A 23,085-nucleotide genomic window follows, 5' to 3' on the forward strand; every position below is an offset into this window, starting at 1 on the left:
CCCCTGCTCAACCTTCCCTTTTTACTGGTGATTAGTGCACTCTGATGTTGGATTTAAATCCCCTTTCTGGTATAGCATGTGGGTCTGAATCCCTTCAGGCTGAAGAGGGGATTGAACCCAAGTGCCCCACCTCCTGGGTTAGTGCACCAGCCGCTAGGAAGCTATATAATATGTAGATATCAAAATATTTACACTAGTGACTCTCTCTCAAAAATCATGACCACAACTGCATTTTGTAAAGAACCAGTTTAATGTCAACCTTTTTAGAGGCTAAATCAATAGGTGTGCTTATGGTATGTCTAGGACACACTGATACAATTAAGTTCCTTAGTTATGACAGCTCCACCTAGTTTATGGATCCTGATCAAGCTTAGGTGTGAACTACGTGCATCAGACTCAGGCAGTTTTGGACAAGCACAAAACCAGGAAATTGTGTGGGGAACTTTCAGATCAAATGTGGAGTCATACCATGATTTAGGGTGTTAAGTGGCTGGGGGAGGAGAAAGGTGGACTGCAGTTTTAGTCAGATGAATAAAATACGTATCCTGTTTTAGGTGTCTAATTCCATTATTGGATCAAGTCCTATGGAGCAGATTACCAGTACCAAGTAATAAGGAGGAAACAATTGAATAATAAATAGAAAATGACCTGACCTGTAGTTACCTTGGCAAGAGATAGTAGGATCTTGTGCATCCTATTCGGGATAATCACATTTTCAACTTTTAGTTGGTTGCTGTTCATTAGATATGCCTTTAGAAATAACATTTTCCTACTAAGCAAGTTAATATAGGTACTAATTAAAATATGGTAATCCGAATGCTTCTTCTAACAAAGCATCTGTCATGTTTCCCTGCTATGAGATGGACAATAAATAAATAAGCAGCTGACAGGAATATAGAATGCAGAACAGATCCTGTAACATTTCTTTGTTGATAAAGCCTCAATCTGAGCTGAAGGGTTGCATTGTTTTATATATTCTATGGCACAAAACTGTCTTCCTCTATTAAAAAAATTTTTTTTTAAATGTAATTCCTCACAAAAGCCATTATTCCTTCACAAAATGGTTGCTATGGGATGTTCAAAGCTTTAAAACATGTTTGTCACATTCGCAATTGAGTTTTCTAAGAAATAATCCTGATTATCTGCTTCTTCTTATAGGCTTGATCTGCATTTTCTAACTTAACGTGCACTTTTGAAGATGTAACATTTTTTCAAAATGACAGTTATCCTCTTACGGAGAAAAACAGACATTCTGTAGCTAATTAGTATTGCTGTGCACCAGATTGGCTGGTATAAATTCAGTAGCATGTAATGCCTAACATTTAAATATTTATAAGCCTCTGTAATTAATCACTAAATTATCCATGTAAATTAATTGTTATCTAATTAGTAGTATGCTTTGAATATTCCATTTTTATAGCTGTATGACTACGTGCCTCGGCTGGCAGAAAAAAAATCCATGTGGAAAAAGACTCTTTTTTTTTGTTTGCATCTTCTATATTTTTACAGTGCAAATTCTCACATTCACTACAGCCTCATGGCCCTCTGATCACATAGTACTGAAACAGAATATAGATTAGATTTTGCTATAACTATTATTTTGCAAGAGTTAGATTTGTTGATAGCTTACCAGTTTTAAAAGACTGAGAAATGCGTTAGAAGAAATAGCTTTTGTTTTAATTACTGGTTGCCCAGGAAAGTAGGACACAATTCAATTACATAGCCCTGCCCCACTTTCATCATAGTGTTTTGAATTACAAACTGGATTTTTGCATCAGACTGTTGGTGTGATGACTAATTAAAACTTTTAAAAAGCTTTCCTTTTTATTTGTCTTTGAATGATCTGTTTTTCATGTGCCTCTTAGCCTCAAAGGGTATGTTCTAGATAAGCAACCTATGCACCTATAATTAGTCTTTTTCTGGAATATAGTTGTGTAAATCCAAAAAAAGCAATCCAAAGAATAGCCACAGCAGAGACAGGAAAACCATTAGATATTTAATTTCATTCAGTGCCTGTATTGTGGACTACCAAGTTCCTTAGGCATTTAAACTTCATCTTATATGTATGATCAAAAGCCCCCCAATCTTAATAGTTAATGTCTATTATTCATATCTACTTAAATCCCACTGTGAACCTTATGAGTTTATTCCTCTTGATTGTCTATGCATTTTCTTTTAGATCGTTTTTAGAAAGAGACAGAAATAATCCTGGGAGTAGGGACCTAAAACAAAATGTCCACTCTTTCAAATGAACACTCTTAACCATCAGCTTGCAAAGTAAAGCTCTTCTTTGCCTGTTGTCTGTCTTGCCCTGTTACTCTTGCACTTTTAGCTTTAGTGGACAGTTTCAACAGGACTATTTTTTACAGCCTGGTAGTTAGAAAGCTTTCCTACAAAGTGAGAGAGAGATATGGTAAGCAGGTCCTAACATCTGTGTCTGTTACTTCTAAGCAAGTGTTCTAACTCTGAGACTACTATTACAAACTTGGTCAAAACTACCATCATAGAGTGATTTTAGTTTGGTACCTACCCTCAGAAGAAAACTTTGGACTCTGAATTCCAAGTGCCTAACCTGTATGTTGCCTAACCTGAAGCCCTGATTCAAGTACTCAGGCTGCAGAGAGGATCAGTGTGGCAGTGAGGCATGAGCCACCAAGGCAAGAGGTGCCCCAGAAGTGCCAGGGGGCTCACAGCCCTGAGACTTACCTTCAGTCATGTTGACGATGTGGGCATGGGAAGCTCTGACACCATTGCCATTGTGCTATGTCAGTGCTTGTCAGCTCCGGTTGGCTGGGTGCACATCATGTCATGTTATAAAGTCTCACTTGGCCCTGATGGAAGGGGGGCCCAGAACTGGAAGCATGGCAGAAGAAAAGCTGGCTTCCAGTGCAGCCTGCCCTGGGAGGGATATATGGAAGGAATTGGCTACAGTTCTTCCCTGTGAAAACTCAGAGGAGTCCTATTACTCAACTGGGGGACAATGGAGGCTAGACCCAAACTTGTCCCTGGATCAGCGGAACAATGAGGGTGCATCGTCCTGCAGAAATAAAGACGACTAATCATGAGTGACTTGAGGCACGGAGAAAGGATTCTCCTGCAAGCCTCAAACAGCATAGTGTGGTGTGGAGCCCTTATTATCTTGATGAGAAGCAAAGCCCCATTGGAGGTGTAGGAATGGGAATATACATAGCTGGACAGTCTGGCAGACTGATTTGATTATAGATTTTTTGTGTCTATGTTATCATTGCACCACATATCAGGGGCCTTTATGGTGCCATTATAACCGAATAGAGACCAACACCATCAGGTTGGTATTTGGAAGCGGTGCAAGGGGAGGCGGAGCCTCGAGGAACATTGTTTGACCAATCAATTAGTGGCACACCAAAATAGGAACATTTCTTCTCTTTATTGTATAACATCAAAGCATGGCGGGCAAGACAAGGGACTGTGCCATGAACAAGGGTTATCAAAGGTCAAACTGTCAGTTCCCAACGGCAGGTACACAGAAGAGAACCCCTCAAGATGTACGTGTCTGGTCCAGGTAATGCACAGACATTTACAATCAGGAGTTTAGAAACACCACTGTGCTTAGTGTTTCCTGTCAGCTGCCTTTAGGTGACTCCCTACTCACCATGTAGTTTTTGAGGAGTACTTTTCAGAGGTGCTTTTCTCTCTCCACTGATTGTATATGGAGCTTAAGCACCTAACACTGTTTCATGGTTTAATAGTTTCCTTGAATACTCCTGGTAGACACCTGATTTTTAGGTGTTGTTGTGTCTAAGTAGCCCCTCTGGCTCTCACTCTTGTTAAATAATGAGATTTTCTTTACTAGTTTCTTTCTACAGTGTACAAATAGTGTAAATTGTTGGGCACATTATCAAGCTACACTACAATTGTGACTTGCTAACTGTGTGTAGGTCAAGGTTCTAAATCTCTACCTCTCAAGAACTTCCGTGCCTCTAAACATTTGTGCAAGAGTTTAATGTAACTGTCTACAAGGAAATGTAGAATAGACTGGGGATAATACAAAGGGCTAAAAACATGAAAGAATTACAAACCTTTGTCCCTGCCCAGTGGATCTTTTGTATGTGTTCCATATGTTTCAAACACATGGAAGAGCCCCAAATCACTTGCAAATGCTGTTAACAGATGAGCTTCTGTAATTATTGGCCTGCCAAAGGTGGTGACATGAACATGCTTAATGATAGAAGTAACACTTAATTAGACTGGTTGACTTGCTAATATTATCATACCCTTTATCTCCAGTGTGTGTGGGGGGGGAGGGCAGGGTGTATAAAGTGCAACTTTGGTTTATGGGTTATGCTGAACAGAGATAGGAAAGAATCACCCAGAAAATTATGACAAAAACAGGAACCGCCAATATCAAATCAGTGCAAGCAAACCATTTTACTTCAGTCCCTGTGACCCAACTGAGTATATTTTATTTTCACAGTATTATTCAAATTAAAAAGGTTCTTTAGTGACAAACTGGTCCACTACATCCAGAGGAAGCAATTTTCATTATCTTGAACTATTGTGATAGAAGAGTCATTGCTGATGATTTTCACATTTCTCATCTTCCATTGCTTTCCAAGAGATTCACCTGATATATATATCTTAGGTCTACTTTCCTTAATTATATAATGTGAAAAACAATTGTAACTCTCAGAAAGCCTGTTACTGATATAATTTGTTACTTCTGTCACACCTTCCAAATAAAAATATGCTGCATTTACCTTACAAACTTAAAAAAAAATGAATTTAGAAATATCTAGAAATGCTTTAGCACTTCTCTTCAAAGTGCTCAATGAGGACTACTCAAAAGCTGATTTAATCATCTGTTACATTAGGGCTGAATTGAATCCAAATTAATTGCCATTCCAGGTTAGTAAATATCAGGGAACTGTGTGTTCAAAGAGAAGAAGAGTCCATTTCATAACCTGTACTAGATCTCGACCAGTGTTGACTTCTAGCTCTGACCCACTGTAGGCCTCTTCATAAGCTATGGTTGAAGAACTAGATAGGAAAATGGCCTGGGTCACATGTTCTGTTCTTGGCACTCTCTCTTAAAATGACAGACAAATAATTTCGTCTCCCTGTATCTCATTTGTATCATTACTAAAGTGCACATAAAGATTTGTGGTGATCTATGGACTATGTATCTACTAAATATTAGTATTAAACTTTACTTTAAAAGAGTTCAGCTACAATTACAACTTTGACATTTGGATACAGAACAAGGAACCTGACATAAAAAGGAGTGTTAGGTAAAGCTGCCTAAAATGAGTTTTGCAGTTCTTCCATGGTTGAATTTTCACAGCTGTATACACACCTTCTGACTTTACTAAAGAAATTAATCATTTCTCAGGTCTGTTCTGTGGCAATTCTGCCAGTAAAATGGTTGTTTTCAATTTTTTTGTGTGTGTGTTTTACATTTGATTTAGATGACATTTGTAAATAACTGCATTACAGTAGTTAGAGTACCTTTAAATCTGCTTAGTACTATTTATGCTTTTGATCTTCAGATTAAGTTTTTCCTTACTTGTGTAATGCGCCTTTCTACTGTAATTTGTTGAAAAAGTATTAAACTTTATACTTTGGTGTACTGAGTCTCCAAATCTGTAATTTTTTTTCACTGTTCGAATTTGCATTTAATTAGGTTGCATTTAAGTAGAGTTGTTCATATTTGTTTTCCTTTATTATTATTGGGGAATTGTTTTACTGATTCAAAGTCATTCAGAATTAATACAATTTTCCTTTGTTTCTAGCAGACCTGAAGTTACTGATTTCCTTTAGCAGAATGGTGTCCATTACATCATACATATTTCTTAACCTTTAAGGGTGCCTATACATATGCTCCAATGTGTTCTAATTAGAACATGTCGAAGCAGACTTGATTCATCATTCTAATTAGAACACTTCAGTGTGCTGCAACATCACATGTATTCAGTGTCCTGTGTTTCAAAATGGTGGCACTTTAACTAAAACTAATTGAAGAGCTTTAAAGTGCCCCAACCACCATTTTGAAATGTGGAACACTGAACAAACATGATGCTGGGATGTTTTAATTAGAGTGGATATCCAGGAGCTGCTCCAATTAAAATGTCTACTCCCACCCCGGAGCACATGTATAGACACCATAAGGTACAGACATTACATTTTTACTGGTATAAGCGATTGGCAACTGATCTTCTATACCCAAAGCAGAGCAGAACTTCTGCATGCATATACTGGTTTAAAAATGGTGGAACCCAGTCTAAGATTTGTTTCCTCCCACCAAAGGGTGAATGCAGGTTCTATTTACTAACAATCTAAACTATGCCACTTACAGAAAACAGTGTATCTTAGATCGATTCCACCTCTGGCTTTTTGAATGTCTGTACCTAGCTTAGATCTGACAATAGGTGACAAAATAACTGCAATGTAAAATCTCTGTGTTTCATTGCCTATTAAACCATATTAATAAATTACATCCTTTAAAGCTATAGAATCTTTCTTCAAGGATATGTGTGTGCGTGTGTGGAGGGAGTGTACTTGAGTAAACTACTGGAGGAGAGGGAGTAGAAAAACATGAATTTTATTGCATGCAAGAAGAACTACATCTCAACCAGGATCTTTAACAAGATTTGAAAATTTTACCTTCAGATTCCATATCAGAGTTCTGTTTGGTACAATAGTAACAATTACTCTTTTCCTATGGCTTACACAAGTATTTCCTTAACATCATTATCCTTCTTTTAGAACATGGTATAGGACAGTGGGGGCCAACATTTTTTTGCAAGCATGCCACAAATTAAATTACATCCTCTCAGAGTGTCACTGCCATCCCATTTCTCTTCTTTCTGTTCACTGTCAAAACTGTTGTGTGTCTCAGAAATAGGCTGCCTGTATCACTTTTGGCATGTATGCTGCAGCTTGGCCACTCCTGGTCTAGGGAGACCTCAATTATGTAAGATAATTACATATATTCGGCAAGCATGTTTTGAAAGCCTATGTGGCTGATGGAATAACATGTGTTATTGTGGTGCAAAGCTGGGACTAAGTCTACCAAGGGAATTAATTTTTACAACTTTCAGGGTAATTTTTATGTCCTTGGTAGACTCCTCAGCTTTGAATTAGTGCCCCTGGCTCCGTATAAAATACATGTGACAAGCTAGACCATGTCCACATGGTGAACTTACTACTCCCACTACAGCAATCTCAAGCCCTCCATACTGCTTTATGTGGGCTGCCTCATTTTGACCAGCTAAGTAGCTCATTCACTACACACTTTGGAAACAGCTACATCAGTTCTAGCTTAGAAGGTCTTATTTACAGATCAGCACCATGTGTTTGAGGGTACTATGGCCACAGTGACATTTACCATGTAGATATAGCCTTGAGTATCTATGACTAGAATTCCCAAAACCCAGGAAGCAGAGAAGGGAGACATCTAGCAAAAGCAAACAAGGATGGGCTCTAAAGCCCCATCTTCATAAGTGTCGAATTGTAGACTAGTGGGAGCCTTCTCTTTCCACTCAGGATACCCAACTGTAAATTGGAATTACAACTAACTTGGGTAGATACCTTTCCCATGCCTCCTTCTACCTAGTAGACCAGTGGTTAAAGCACCTGTGGTGGAGATCCTTCTGCTACTGGAAGATTTGGAGCACCTTATACTGGGCTACAAGATATTGTAAGGAGGACATCCATCTCTTCTATTGCAGCTGGTTGTCATGGGGCCCCTACCACATTACTAAAAGAGGGAAGGAGCCCAGGGGTAACTGACCTTCCTCACCCCCTACAGAAAGCTAATGCAGGCAGGGAACCCTGAAAAAAATAGCCACTCAGCCCAGGTGCAAGAAGGCCTGACTGACAGGCCTGGGGTGGAAGTGGAGGGTCAGATGACCCAGGAAGGAACTCATAAGCACAAGATCCATGCCAAAGCAGTAGTCTGGTCATAGGAACTGCAGAAGGCAAAGATCCAGGCAGAAGTGAGGTTGGGGAGACTAGAAGGACTCTGAGCTGCAGAGGAAGGACTGTGGGTGGCAAAGGAAGGACTCAGAGATGCAGTGAAGGTTGAAGAAGCCCTGCATCCTGAACCAGGAGCAGATAAGTACCTTGGACCCTTTGAGTAAGCTCTTCTACAGGGCAAGATTAACCCTAGTGGGGAAACCTTTGCTTTTGGAGCAGATGTTCACATTTGGGGGGTGGGGGGGAGGTTTCTAATGGAGGACCAGGTTGTGACTATGGGGACACAGAGGAGTCCACTAAGAAAGGTGTCCAGAGACACCCTAGATCCTGGGTTCTGTTGTTGGTGGAAGGACCCTGGTGTTGGAATGCAAGCCCAGAGCCTGTAGAGGATGAGAATAGACTGAGAAGCCTAGAGCTATGAGGGCATCAGAGTTGGGACTTGGGAGCTTGTGGTCCTGGGACAGTTATATCCAATGATGCTACGGGTCTTTTTACCAGGTAGGGGACTAAGACACAGTTGTTCTTAACTATAAGAAAATGTATTGCAATACAATTCTAAATCAAGGGTAAAGCATCCTTAGCAGTTATAATTCTAATATTGTAGTTAGTCAAAAGCAATACAATATGCTTACTACTTTGAGATATAATGAATGCAATGTCACTGGTTGATCAGGCCATGAGGTCTTGCCCAGGGTTCCTGATTAGCTTGTCTGAAATCTGAATCTTGGATTGGTGACAAAATATTTTAGGAGTAGTTTCCAAAGCATGCACTCTTTCACTTCTCTTTATATACCATATAACTTGTATTTCTTAATCCATCAAATTAGTTTAAGCCTTCCTCCTAATGCATAATCAATATTCCTGTTTCCATTGGCCAAATATGAGCTTGTTTTTGCTTTTATAGCTATAATTTTCCATTCCGAGGTAATCTTTTCATTCATAGGTGGGGGTAGGTTTTTCTTTGACTGTTCCTATTTTGCCCAGGTTATATTATTTAATTAAGCTAGCCAACTTCCCAATTTGTTTTAACTCGGGGACAGTACTTTTCCATCTGTTCCTCTTCTGTGTGCAAGTCTCAACTATGGTTTAAGGTAAGCATGCAGCTTAAGCTAAGCACAAATATCAAAACCTAGGCCTGAAGGCCTCTGGGCTTCTCTGAGGCCCTCCCAGGGTCTACACAGTGGATCCAGGCCAAGGGGCTCAGCCAGAGTAATGTGGGACAAGGCCAGAGTGGCCTCAACCCTTTCAAAGGCCAAACATCTAAAGCTCTCTTTGCCCTCTAGAGGCAGCCTCTCTGTTAATTTACAATATAAAAGTATGACAGGAAAGATAACAGGGGGGTACCCTGACAGGCCAAAGGGGACAACTCAGTGGGGCCCAGGTGGTGGCCAGGAGAGGTGATTTTTTATCATTTCAGCACCCACATTGTTACACTGGTTCAGTTTTTTATAAAATTGTATTGGGGAACCCTGACCTTGCTTCTGGACAGCAGTGTGGCCCCTTAAGGGCAGAGTCTTTTTAGCACTGGCAGCCAGTAGAGCGGGGATTAAAGGACAGCCCTGTATCAAGGTCAGCTGCTTGGGGGGCCTCACATGACCAAAAGAGGTCTCCAGGCAGAGTTATATAAACCCTGGGATTGAGCCAGTCAAGGAGGTCAGCCCTGAGAGTCACAGAATGCAAAGCTCCTGGCAGCAGCATGATGGAGCCCCCAAATCTACAAGGAGGCTGGAAGAAAGAAGCTCTACAGTCCTGGGAACAAAAGAAATACCCAGGGCAGAGAGAGAAAAATTTGTTGAGCAGGCAAGTGGCCTTTATTTTATATTAAGATTGGTGGCATGATTTTGGGATTAAAGGAGTGGTTTGAAGGTCCCATTAGTGTCCCAGGGGAATGTGATTGTCTTGAGCCCTGCTGGAGGCAGGTTCAAGAAGCAGAAGGAACTGGTGCCCAGAAGCCAGGCTTATAACAGTGGGCATTGACTGCAGGACCAACCAGAAATAGAGGGATGGAAGCTAGGAAGGCTAAAACCCCAACAAAGGAAGGAAGGCCTAGAGTGGCCTGGAAATGAAGGGACAAATGTCCCATCTGATTGATGACTCAGAGTCTGTGAGGGACATGGAGCATGGTGTAGGTGAGGTAGCCATGCAGTTAGCCCATAAGGCAAAAGACTACAACAACAAGGTGGTCCTTAGAGCATGACCAGGTCTGGGAACCCCTGTGGCATCCTCCCTTTTTATAACCAGAAAGGACATCAAGTTGTAGTGGGTGACTGAAGAGGAGACTGTTTCCAGAGCGAGCAGGGCAAAAAAGGTTTTTTTGTGGGTCTATAGGGGCTTATGGCCATCCTTGGGAATGGTGTCCTGTTATAAAAGTACTTATATTCATTGGCCCAGCCGGGGGCTGGGAATAACTCTGGCTTGTCAGCTAAACTTGTTCCAGTTCCATTGAACTTTTGTTTTGTACAAAGTGGAACAGCTACAACCAGGAAGAAGAGAGACCCAACCCTACAATTCTCTGTAGTCCACTAGCTAAGATGTTTGTGTAGAAGATGGTAGACATATCTTTAAACCAGATGGAAGATGTCACACACATCCTAGATCAGCTGTTCCCAACCCCAGACTGCAACCCAAATGAGGGTTGCAGGGGCAATATCGGTGGTGCCACACACAAAAGATGAGCTTCACCACATGCTGGGAGCTCCACCGGGCTCCTGCTGCCACCACACTCAGCTCCCAGTAGTGGGTCATGGAGAAAAAAAAGATTGGTTACCACTGTACTGGACTAGTGTTGTAACAACTAGAATATTTGTATATGGGGAAGGAGAATACCAGTCCTACGGCTGTCTTTTCTGGTGGCATGATTAGAACAGACAGAGGCCCCAAAAGTGAGATAGGTGGATTTAAGGATCTCAGTGGTACCTATAGGCTTGATTTAGACATTCAGATTAGCTACATCTCTTTGGATTCACCCCTCCCACCCCCACTCCATCACGGATTTAACAAGCAATTTTGATGCCCTGGGCAGAGATGCTGTCAAGCCCCACCTCACACCACCACCCTCCACTCTTGTATTAAAAAAACATGGATGCCTCAACATATATGCTTGACCACGTAGCACAGAAGACAACAAGATTAGCCCTTGCAACACATTAAACACAGAACAAGTACTTTCAATAGTTCCTTGACACCTAATGGAGATTGGAGATGAAAATTTCCAGCTAACAGTGCAGCAGCTATAATTTATTAAGTAATGGAGCTGACTTCACAATTACAAAGACTAGGACAGTGGGGGCCACAAATCAACCTTTCACTTTTCTCAGTGCTACTCTAAAGCCCTTCCTCCACCTACTCTGCTTCTCTGCTTTCTTCTTTCTTATTTTGTACATCCTGCCTGATCTCCTACTCTGCCTTATGCTTCCTGTCCTAGCTTCTGCTGTGCTGCCTGTCCCCTCCCTGATCCGCTGCATGCTATGCAGAGGCTGCCCATGCCACTTGTGGCACTCAGGCCACAGGTTGTCCACCCTTGGGCTAGGATACTCAAGAACTTTGATGAAAAATCAACTAATATTTGGTGCTATCTGCCTGGAGTTGCTGCCTCAGGCCTGGCTCTTCACCCAGGGACTGCTAATGCAGTAGTGCTGACTTCCTGCCTCTGCCCAGCTAGACTATGGGGGCAGCTCCATGCCTTGTAAGTGCTAAGGAAATATAGAGTTAGAGTGAGGGGAGGGATAGCTCCCTGTCCCCTGTGTGGCTGGCGCTGTGCGAGGGATGCCTCTCTAGGCCCTGCTTTACATGTTACAGGTATTGCACACTTAACCACTTAATTTTGCAATTACCATAAGACTACACTACAGCTATCACACTATAGCTATCACACTATAAAAAAAGTATCTACCACACTATAAAAAGCTCAAATCAGCTATAAAGGTAGACCTTGAAAATGTGTGCTAACTTTATAGCTGGTTGCTATCCAGCTTTAATTTGCACCTGGAGTAGGCACAGGGGTTCTTAACCTTTTTTCATTAATGAGCACTGCAATGACTTAGCCTTTTTCATGGAGCATTAAAAGGAAAATCAAATAGATACAATAATCATCTCATCATCAATTATACCTTTCAATATGATTCTTGATGTGATTGTGAGTGCTTTCAAGGACTGTTTTTGGGCTTGTTGGAGAACACTTTATATAATTACATAAGCATCAAGTTGTAAGGTCTCCCTTGCTGCTCGGGGAGTGGGTATGGCTCAGCTGACCCAGCTGACTGGGCTCCCAGCTAAAGGGGTTCACCATGCCCAATGAAAAACCTGTGAGCCACTGTTCATGCTCAGACCTAGAGTGGGTTAGTTGGTATTATATCCAGAGGGCTTATTCTTCTGTTATAGTTTATACTAGTGGTTTGGGTGGGACTGTGAGGGGTGGTTTTGGAGTTCCCAGTGGTGCCCAAGGGGCATATGACTGCTTTGAGCCCAGCTAGGGGCCAAGCAGGGCACTGACTGGTAGCACCTGAGAATAGGTGAAGCCAAAGTTTGAGAAAGCTGCTTCTTGCTGTGGCTAAGCAGAGACAGGGGTGGATATAGGGCCAAAGGCCCATAGCCCTAAAGGGCCAGAACAGTACCCAAGAAGTATGAGATGAGGACAAGGGACCCAAAGCCTGAGAGAGGCAGAAGCAGTTCCTGAAAGGGGCAAGAACCAGGACCAAGAGCACAAAGTCCTTGAGGGGCTAAGCCAAAGCCTGACAGGTTGAGACTAGGACTGGAGCCCAGAAGCTAGGTCAAACACAGTGGATCTGAGTTAAATGGCCCAGCAAGAGAGAAAGAGCAGAGACCCAGGGGCTGGGGTCCCAACATGGGAGATTGATTGAACAGGTGACATTCATGAGGCTACAGCATAGCTAAAAGGGGAGATGAGGTGGCAATGAAATTGTCTTTAAGCCACTGAGCAATTAGACTGTGGCTCATGAGCTGATGAGATCTTGCTGAGGGATCCCTGGGACAACCTTCCTTTTCAAAGTATGTATTTACAGCAAGGCATGGCAGGTAAGTAGAAGCGGGGGGAAGCTGAAAGGATATTGTGCAACAGGGACTGGCTGGCCACGAGGGGATGTCCTTTATTACAGTTGTATGGTTTAGACTGGATGTAAACCAAGATGTAGTGAAAAGAAGACATATTAATCTTTTACTGGGGAGGGGCAAATCTTAAACCAGGTTCCGCCATCTTTAAACCAGTCTATGGGTGCATCGCCACATCACTGTATGGCAACATTGCTATGGTGCCATGCTTTAATACTTCCTTTTGGAAGTACTGAAGCATGGCACAGTACAGGTGGTTACTGCACCATGTGTGCAGCACACAGTTAGATTTCACTGTTACAACGCTGTAGTGACGCACTATGCCCAGGGAGTGCACCACTACAGTGACATTGCTGGCAATAATGTGTAGACCTGTGTGATTGCTACATCGCTGTAGAATGCAGTACAGTGACTTAGGGTGGCATGTAGACATGCCCTATATGTTCCAAACTTCTGTTCTATTACACATACAGACCAGTTTCTGATCGCCTATATGGGTAAAAGTGTAGTATCTGTACCTGGTCTCCTGTTTTAAGGAAGTTAACATGTAGCAACACCATGTCTCTCTTGTATAGAGAACAAAGGCATATTCTAGAACTTCTCAAGAAAATTGCCCCACCCCACATTTCTGGACAGGTATGAGTGCATAGCCTAAATGTTTGAAAGAATTCTAATTTAAAGTTTTCATTATGTGCTGAGCATTAATCTGTAGAGTGACTGATTATGTAATAAACACTTTTATTTTTTTGTCATGCAGAGCCTGTTGTTACTGTTTAAAAAAAAAAAACAACAGAAACAAAACAAAACAAAACATAAAACCCCGAAGTGTGCTGGGTGGCCATTAGGCTATGGTAAAGAGGTGCTGTGTAACCTTATTTCCCTGCTATTGAGGATTTGAATTTTTTTGGAAATGCAAAAATGTTGTTTTTCAAGCAAAGTTTCCATTATTTTAATAGCATACTTGGAGTATGGCCTGTGAATATTTCATAGCAAATTCAAAAAGCAATACAAAAATGTATAATAATTTCAGTGACTTTCACGCATAAATTCAAAAAGTTAAATTCATTCTCAAGGTTTCTGTCTCTTAACATAAGAACAAGAAAAATAAAACATTATTGGTGATTCCAAGCAGGTTCTAATGACAGCCTCCTTCATTTTCAATACAAACCACCATCAGGGCTGCATAATAAATGTAGAAATACATGGTAATGAGGGTTTAATAGAGCTTGGGGATAAATATATTTTCTTAGGCTAGGACAGTTTAGTTTTATATCGCTGAAAACTTATTAGTGTTATACATAGGAAACACAAATGTATTTTGTTTTTTTGATATTTAAAAAAGATAGAATAATTTGACCACCAGTCAGAGCAATGAAAACCTGTAATGTGTACAAGTACACATCCTCACGCAGAGCAGTCTCACAGTGGTAGGGCCATTTGCATGCAATTACTATGCTTATTTTTCTAAGCAAAGAATGCAGTCAGTATAAACTGCTGATAAATTTGGACCAGATATTTAATATAGAATTTTGTTATTCAGGTCTTTTGAACCATTGCAAAATACTTGACGAATCTTTCACATACTGTAGATTATTGTTACTTCAAAAACCATATTTTCTGGTGTTTGTGTGAACAGAATGTCTGTTGCACTTTGTTTTTGCCCGTCTCTTAGAAAATATTAGCATACAGGGTTAAGGATGTATGAAAAAATGTAGAACCATGAAGAAAGTCACTAAAAGCACTTAAGATATTAATATTTCTGTAACAGCTATTGAGCATTTATATTGGTATTGTTATGCAGCATCTACAGCTGGAAACATGTTTTGAAGAGAAAGTTATATTGGCTAAATGTGACCCTAATTGCTTTAAGGTTATAGTGTCTAACCTTTTTGGTAAAATCCAAGAACATCAATTATATGCATTTGCTAGGATATCTATTCTTTCTTAAGTAAATGCAATTGGATGAGCAGTACAGCTGAATGAAATGTTAAAGAAATGGTTACAGAAGAAGGGGGGAAATAGGCCATGTCATAAACTCTGAAGAAATTGACACAATTTCAGTATGAAACGTGGTGAAAAGCACAAAATATTGCATGGCAACATGTTCTGTTTTATTTGTGTAAACTGGTAGAATGGATAATCTTATTGTATGTTTTTAGGGAAAAAAAGTATGATATATAAAATGTTGGGGTCTTTTTTTACACATATTTATTCATTCTATTGTACTGCTTTGGAAAAGTGGTAAATAAACCACTACTAATATACAGAGGAAAATGGAGGAATAACTATTGCATGGAACAATTTTTTTTTGGAGTGTTAATTATAAATTATTATTGTACACATATGCCTGAAAAAAGTTAGAAAAGGACTGTAATAATCAAAATATACAAATCCAAAAAATTGCTATGAGTTGTTCTAAAGATCAGTACTCTAAGATACTGGGCACATCTACACATGCCCCACATGGCATGGTTGTTACTGTCATTTAGTGTAGCAAAACCCCCAGTTTTTCTTTTTCTTTTTTTTTTTTTAATGCATTCCCTCCCCTTTCCCAACTATTTCTGACTTTGTCTATCCCTCTCTATTCCCTATAGATAAGTATAAGTGAGCTAAGACATAGGATAAGCTTCAGCATTTTATTTTGGTAGCAGTTGTATTTGTTTTGTTTTTTTCTCCTTTATATTGTATAATTATATTTTATATTGATTTTTACTGTTCTATGTTCCTGTTTTATTGGTACTATATGATTAAGGCCTACATATGTAAGTTAGCATCAGTCATTTCAAGTTTCCATTTTGTTTTTCAAGTCTCCAACCTGTCCCCAGGCCCGGTTGTGTAACCCATGACTCACACCTACCCCTCCTATGTAACTTGATTCCTGAATGAATGGGGGATGAATGAGGGTGCTTGAGAGACAATGGCAGTAGGTCTAAAAATCGCTCCCCCTGAATGCCTGAACCTTCAACACCAATACCTGGACCAAGGACCCAGCCATTGGAACCACCTTCAGCATTCAAGAAACAAAAGATGAGGCAACCCACCATTGTGCCAAGGCTGCACATGCTCAGTAAGAACACCTGGAGCCCTCTGGAACAGTACTGACCTTGCCTGGACAGGCCCTCCCCATTGGAGATCAGAGGTAGTCTGCCCCATAAAAGGAGCAGTGAAGACTGACTCCTTGGGACACCCTCTCTATCTGGACCAGCAGCATGCCACACCACCTATCCACCCAGAGGCTATGCCAGTGACCCCTCTCTGGACAACACCTACTGGACAAGGACCCCTTTCCAGCCTGGATATGTAGCTATCATCCCCCCCACCCTCTCTTCAACCAAGAACTTGGATTCTTCTTCTCTTCCCTACCTGGACTTCAGCCCTTCCACTGAGTGTCTTTCTCCTGCTGCCATTGGGAGTGCTTGTGTGTGTGAACCAATAACTTCATGGGGCTGTGTAGTGTGTTGTCTGTTTAATAAACCTTTTATTCTGAAACCCCGAGTTGGGGTTTTGTCTGTTTCCTGACTGTTTTTTCCTTGCCACCGTTATCTGCTCCCCGAGTCTCTAAGCTGCCAGCCTGTTTCCAGCCCCAAGCTCCCAGGTTTCTGCCTCTCTCTCTCTTTCCTGGCTGTCTCCTCCTTTCCACCACTTATTTCCACTCCCCCCCCCCCAATATCTTAGCTGTCTGCCTCAGTTTCCAGCCCCAATCTACCTTAAGTAACCCCAAGCCTCAGTTCCTCAGCTACCTTCTCTCTCTAGTCTACCAGTTCTAATCTTATATCTGGCAACTTTCACTCCCTATCCTTTAACTCTCTCTCACCTTAACCTTCCCCCAAGTATCCCAGGTATCCCAAGCACACACGTACATACTGTGACATCCAAGTTAGGAACGTACCTATGTGTAGGTGAGTTGTATGTGTGTGAACTGGTGAATGTGTGTGTGTGTATATGTATGTAAGTATATGTATGTATGTGTATGTATATATATACAAATATATATGTATGTATGTATATATATATATATGTGTGTGTGTGTGTGTATGTCATTGTGTGTATGATATATGAACTAGTAACCTCTGTACTGAGTGTAGAGGTATGGATAATTGATTTTTGTCTAACTTTTGGGGTGTATAGTATATGTGCTTGAACTGGTGATAGGTATGCATATGCCTAGGCTAGTTTGGATGTGTATGTGCCTGCGTTGGTAGTGTGTGTGTGTATGCACCTAATTGATTTGTGTGTTTGTATATGTGCAATTGTGTCACACCCTCCTGTCTAACAGCACAATATTGAGCTCCTGAGAGTTGGTCTGACCCTACAGGGCAATATTAGTACTTGTATATTCCTAAAGCAAGTACTAGTAGTAGCAGTAGTTTATTTACAGCTTTGCCAAAACACCTCTAAATGGTATGAATTTTTGTCATGTTACCAAATTAGGAATGTAGAAATAGAAGGGATTCTCTGGGTCATCTGATTTAGTTTTCAGTAACAATATTATAAAACTTTAACCAATCTATTAATTCCATCTAAAAAACTAATTACATTTCATGTCTGCTTCTCCATAGTCTCACTCCTCTGATAGCTGAAACCTTCAGGCCTGATTTTTTTTTTTTTTTCATCTCTAAGCATTCTTAGTTTTGTTAGGCTAAGTAACTCAAGGTAAATTAGTTTCTCCAGTAAAACAGGTTTTCTTTTCCCCATTCTGGATATCCAGGGCTTTTTAAAAAATGGAGTTTAAAAAACTGGGACAACCAAAGCCTGGGTCCTCAACAGAGATACTCTAGCTGCCAGAGCAGCTCTATGGTTGGCCCTTTGCCCTGGTACTGAACCACGCTGTCTGGCTGGCCGTGTGCTGCAGCACCAGGGCTCCAGTGCTGGTAAGTAAGAGGTCGGGGAGGCTGGAGCAGTCCCCATCTGGGTCTGGCAGGTGTGCAGCAGGTCACAGCCAGGCAGCAGCCCCCACTGCCACGCTGCTGCCGTGGGTAGAGGGTGCAGGGAACTCTCAGGGATTGTTCAGCAGTCCAGCTGGCACAAGGGTTAGTGCCCCCAGGTACCAATTGGCTGGGCCCCAGAAGCTCCTGAGAGTGAGTAGCCCTGAGCTACTTGCCAGGGCAGATTTTTTGTACTGATGGGGCCGGGATAGGGTGGCTTTTTATACTGCTGGGGACAGCATAGGTGCTGGTCCTGGGCTCTAGTTCCCCCTGGGTGCAGATCCAGGAGTCAGGCAGGGTTATTTTGCCACAAGTGGCACAATTTGCTCCACAACAAAGTGAATGACCAAGCATGTGCACTGAGGCAAAAAGCCCCAGCTCAAATTTGCACCACTTCTATTTGAGCTGTTGCAAGTGCATGTGCTTACAAGTGTGAATGTGCCAATAAGGTCCTTTCCAGCCCTATTTTCCTATGATCTTATGTATGAAATATCAGGACTTTGTAAGGAAAGTGTTGTTTAGAGTTCATAGAGAATAAACTTAAAGAAACTTTTTACACTCCAGTAGTAGTTTGTAAGGTTTAAATATGGTATTGCAGTGTTGATGAAGAGGAACATTTTAATAAAGGTGATAATAAAAAAATGAAATTCCTTTGTAAAAAGAGAAATACAGATATACATTAAGAATTGTACAAAATACATTTGTAATCTTCTGGGCAGATCTCAAGAAGATTGCTGCTACCTATTATAGGTGGTTTCTTGTAGTAGTTCACTGTAAGTGCTTAATGTTGAGTGTCTATCCCAGTCCTTTAAAGGCTGCCCAGCTATTGCATATATGTGGTAGCAAAGACTCTGAAGATTGATTTTCTTTTTTAAATGGCAGTTTCTATCTTCTAGATATAAGAAGGTAAATTAAAATCTCATTTACTATATGTTTAATATCAGACCATTCATACTTGCAGTCCCCATGGCTATATGGCATAACATTTTCTTATCAAGTGTCTTATAGAGGTTGATAGCTATCCATCAGTTTTTCTGTCACCACAAGTTATTTGTTGTAAATGAGAGACGGTGATTAACTTTATCCACTAGGCTGGTAATCGTTTTCTTACTCCTGTCAGAAGGTTCATCCAAGTCACACATTCAATCAGGCTTTATTGCTCTTTCATCAATCACTTCTGATCGAATGGTTAAGCTCAAAACCCCATTCAGCATATTTGAGGGCAACCAGATTTTCATCAACACTGTTGGCAAAATGCCTGCACTTAACAGTGCCAGTGTCTATAGCACTTGGGTCTAATTAACCTCATTTATTGTATCCCATTTCCAGTAACCAGTATGATTTTAAACCCTATCATTTTCTCACTGAAGAGAGATTAATATTTCTCCAAAACACACTCTTAGAGACATTTCTGGTTATGTAGTCCCACCTGTGGAAAATAAAATGTTAAGTATCATTGATGTATTTGATTATCACCCCTGAGATATTGTGATTTGATTTCTTTGCAGATTAAGAATGGTCAAAAAACAGTTTCAGGAAAGAAAAATGTTTCCTGTTAAGTGATTTTATTGAAGAAAATAAATTGACCAGCTCCATTTACTATTAACCTGCTGTATTGGCCAAGAAAATTGTCCTCAGATTTTATTTTTATTGCTGTGTATCAGAAAAATATAACAAATAGGTCCATGTTATAATTTGCTATCTCGTCATTTGTTAGCCTCTAAGTGTAAAAATATAAAGATTATGGAGGAATAAAAAGCTGCTAACCTACACATGTGGATTTTGGTTTTCATGAGGGATTTCTAACTGAGAAAAGAAATGGGTTAGCTTAGTCAGTTTGACAAACTAGTTTAATATGCCTTTCATGTATTCTATAAGTAATAGTTTCATTAGGAGCAGGTCATGTCAAACCAACCTGATTGCCTTTTATGATCAGGTCACAAAAGCATTGGATGCAGGTGTCACCATGAATGTAGTCTTTCTGGACTTCAGCAAGGCCTTTGACACTGTCGACCACCCCATCCTCATTAAAAAAAAAACCTAGGCGACTGTGGGATTGATGCCTACACAGTCAGATGGATTGCAAATTGGCTGAAGGGTCGTACTCAGAGGGTGATGGTGGATGGGTCATATTCGACCTGGTGGGAAGTGGGCAGCGGAGTCCCCCAGGGCTTGGTTCTTGGGCCTGCACTGTTCAATCTCTTTATCAGCGATTTGGACAAAGGGGTGAAAAGCAACCTGTTTAAATTTGCTGATGATACCAAAATTTGGGGTGAGGTGGGCACACTATAGAGAGGGAAAGACTGCAGCAAGACCTGGATAGGTTGCAGGGGTGGGCTAACAAAAACAGGATGAGTTTCAATACCGATAAGTGCAGGATGCTGCACTTGGGCAGTAGTAACCAGCAGCACACTTATGAGATGGGAAACTCCCTTCTTGAGAGCACGGAGGCAGAAAGGGATCTTGGAGTCATTGTTGACTCCAAGATGAACATGGGCCGACAATGCGAGGTCACGGTCGGCAAGGCTAACCGGACCTTATTGTGCATCCACAGATGCATCTCAAGTAGGGCCAAGGAGGTGATCCTCCCCCTCTACGCAACACTGGTCAGGCCACAGCTGGAGTACTGTGTCCAGTTCTGGGCACCCCACTTCAAGAGGGATGTGGACAACATTGAGAGGGTCCAGAGGAGGGCCACCCGCATGATCCGGGGACAGCAGGGCAGACCCTACAATGAGAGGCTACAGGACCTGAACCTGTTCAGCCTTCACAAGGGAAGGTTGAGGGGGGACTTGGTGACTGTCTATAAACTCACTAGGGGGGACCAGAAGGGTTTGGGGGAGACCTTGTTTCCCCTAGCGCCCCCTGGGATAACAAGGAATAATGGCCACAAGTTGTTGGAGAGTAGGTTTAGATTAGACATCCATAACAACTACTTCACAGTTAGGGCGGCTAGGATCTGGAACCAACTTCCAAGGGAAGTGGTGCTGGCTCCTACCCTTGGGGTCTTTAAGAAGCGGCTTGATGCCTACCTGGCTAGGGTCATTTGAGTCCAGTTTTCCTCGTGCCCAGGCAGGGGGTCAGACTTGAAGATCTACAAGGTCCCTTCCAACCCTACTTCTATGATTCTATGATTCTATGAATAGATATACTTCCAAAGAGGTATGGATGTCATGCCCTTTTTAAAAAGTAGCCATTTCTCCATTATAAGATGCTTTCTTACCAAAAAGCAGAACATGAATTGTTTTCTTTCTTCAGAAAGCAAATTAATTAATTGCACATGTAGATGGGTCCTGTGTGTGTATGAAAGTATACCATTCTCCTCCTATATCATACCTGGAAAATCTGCAGTGTCTAAAGAATTGAAAATGATTTTTTAAATCATATCAGTAGTTTCAGTCATTTAAAAAAAAAAAAAAAGTAATGACACTTTTTAATGTATTTGTCCTGAGACTGAATGTACTTCTATTTGGTAGGCTCATTATCACAGCCACATACCTAATTTTCTTTTTCATTGCTGCTCCCAAAGGAGAATTCTTGCAGCAGGGAAAAGGAGAGAAGAAAAATCCCAGCTTCCCTGAACAAGCATTGTAATTGGAAACACAGCTGGTATTTACTGTTCTCTGCAGCAAGGAAACTTCAGTTTCCAACAGATTCTTAGCCCTATAGTAATCTGTATATTTATTTGGCATTATCAACACCATTTCCTCATTCACTGACATGCAGGAACTACTTAGTACATGGAGTGTGGTGATGGGAACATGGAAGTTGGCAACAAACCCATTTGTGTATTTTTACACAGTTTCAATACAGTGACACACTTCTCTCCCCTCCTCCCCCCACTTTTCCTTTTTCAACATTTTGGGATTTTATAATCAGCAACTGTAATAATTATTTTGCTAATAGGGAGCATTTTACTGAAGTTGTATTTGCTTTGGACTGGTGCAACTTCTTGTACATTGTTTAACACATACTGCGATAGATCTGTAGAAAGTTAGTTAGCCAGTAGAAACTGTGGAAGAAACAGAACAGAAGAAAACAGTGGTTTTGCAGTGATGGCATGATTGTCATTAGATTATCTTTAAACTGTGAGTAACCTCTGCATAAGTTTATAGCATAATATAATGATGTTGTTAATTGGCCATTAACTATTTTGCTGATACAATAGTACTAAGTGGATAAGTTTGGAAATTGTGCAGTATTATATTGAATATGGTTTTCTCAGCATTCTAGGAATTGGACATCTGGGTACACTGTTAATTGTTCCTGAATAGTATTTGCTTTGAAACGCTGCATAGTGATCCAATAAAATGGTTAAAAAATCGTTTATATCCACTACATAATGTACATTATCTGACAGCAAGACTATTCAGTTTTCAGCAAAGTAGTAAATTACAATCCCTATTTAAAATTCATTTGTAATTTGTATGAAAATAGATGTAGCCATTGTGCATTTTTCTTATCAAAAGTGGATTTTAATAAGTAGCTCAAAAAGTGAAGATAATATTTTTTAAGTGCTTTACAAAAAAAATCACATTAAAAGGTCCAGTGCACATTTCATTATAAAAATGCGCCATAAGCAGTTTACACTCCTAAATGTAAAATAGAAAATGGTTCATATTGCAAAGTTCCCTACAACTGCAGACAGAGTAAATGAATTAATATCTATGCAAAGACTTAATCCCATCAAAACTTGTAACTTGATTGATCTCACCTTCACTACTTCAGTTGGAAGGATATCCACAATGGATATTAATACCTATAACACACTGGTTTAAATCATTTAACTCACAAAGAGGATATAATTGTTAACAAATTTCTATGCAGCCTGTCTCAAAGCCAAAGGCATTGTTACAATTTAACATATGGTGATACATAAACATATTTGATTTTTTTCCTAGCCAGAGAGAATAAAATACTTCAATTATCATCAAGACAATATTTAAAGAAACCCCATACTTTAGGGCTATTCTAAAAGCTAACTGCCTACCATATGCACAATAGTTTTTTAACAGAATTTAGATTTATCAGTAGCAATAGTGTCTTTCCTATTCTGTTCTTAAACATAAAAATGTGAAACCATGGACAATTATGAATCTCAGGACACTGAGCTGCCTTGTATATTGTATTATGCTTAAGC

The sequence above is a fragment of the Alligator sinensis genome, unplaced genomic scaffold (genome assembly GCF_000455745.1).
Source record: "Alligator sinensis unplaced genomic scaffold, ASM45574v1 scaffold751_1, whole genome shotgun sequence".
In the NCBI taxonomy this organism is placed as follows: Eukaryota; Metazoa; Chordata; order Crocodylia; family Alligatoridae; genus Alligator; species Alligator sinensis.